The sequence below is a fragment of the Triticum aestivum genome, chromosome 5B, assembly GCF_018294505.1.
Source record: "Triticum aestivum cultivar Chinese Spring chromosome 5B, IWGSC CS RefSeq v2.1, whole genome shotgun sequence".
In the NCBI taxonomy this organism is placed as follows: Eukaryota; Viridiplantae; Streptophyta; class Magnoliopsida; order Poales; family Poaceae; genus Triticum; species Triticum aestivum.
In genome coordinates this window covers 688,106,144-688,106,477 of record NC_057807.1, presented here as the reverse complement: position 1 = coordinate 688,106,477, position 334 = coordinate 688,106,144, and positions in this window count along the sequence as shown.

Here is a 334-nt window from a genome sequence, read left to right as displayed (position 1 = left end):
ACACCATGAGGTTCTTTGCGAGAGAGAGAGAGAGAGAGAGAGAGAGAGAGAGAGAGAGAGAGAGAGAGAGAGAGAGAGAGAGAGAGTGTTTCCCGACATGCAAGTGCTTCGAGAATCCTAGGATCCGTCAACCCTTGAGAGACTAGCGCCGACGAGATTGCATACACGCCTTGGTCATGTTCACAAACGAACACGTCAATGTGTACCATCAGCGTCGAGCGTGATACGCAAGACACGTCGCCGAAGGAGGCTCACCGGAAGCGCGATACGCAAGACAATCCGGCGAGCGCTTTTGAAGACCTGAAACCCCACGCGGCCGGGAGAGACCCCGTCT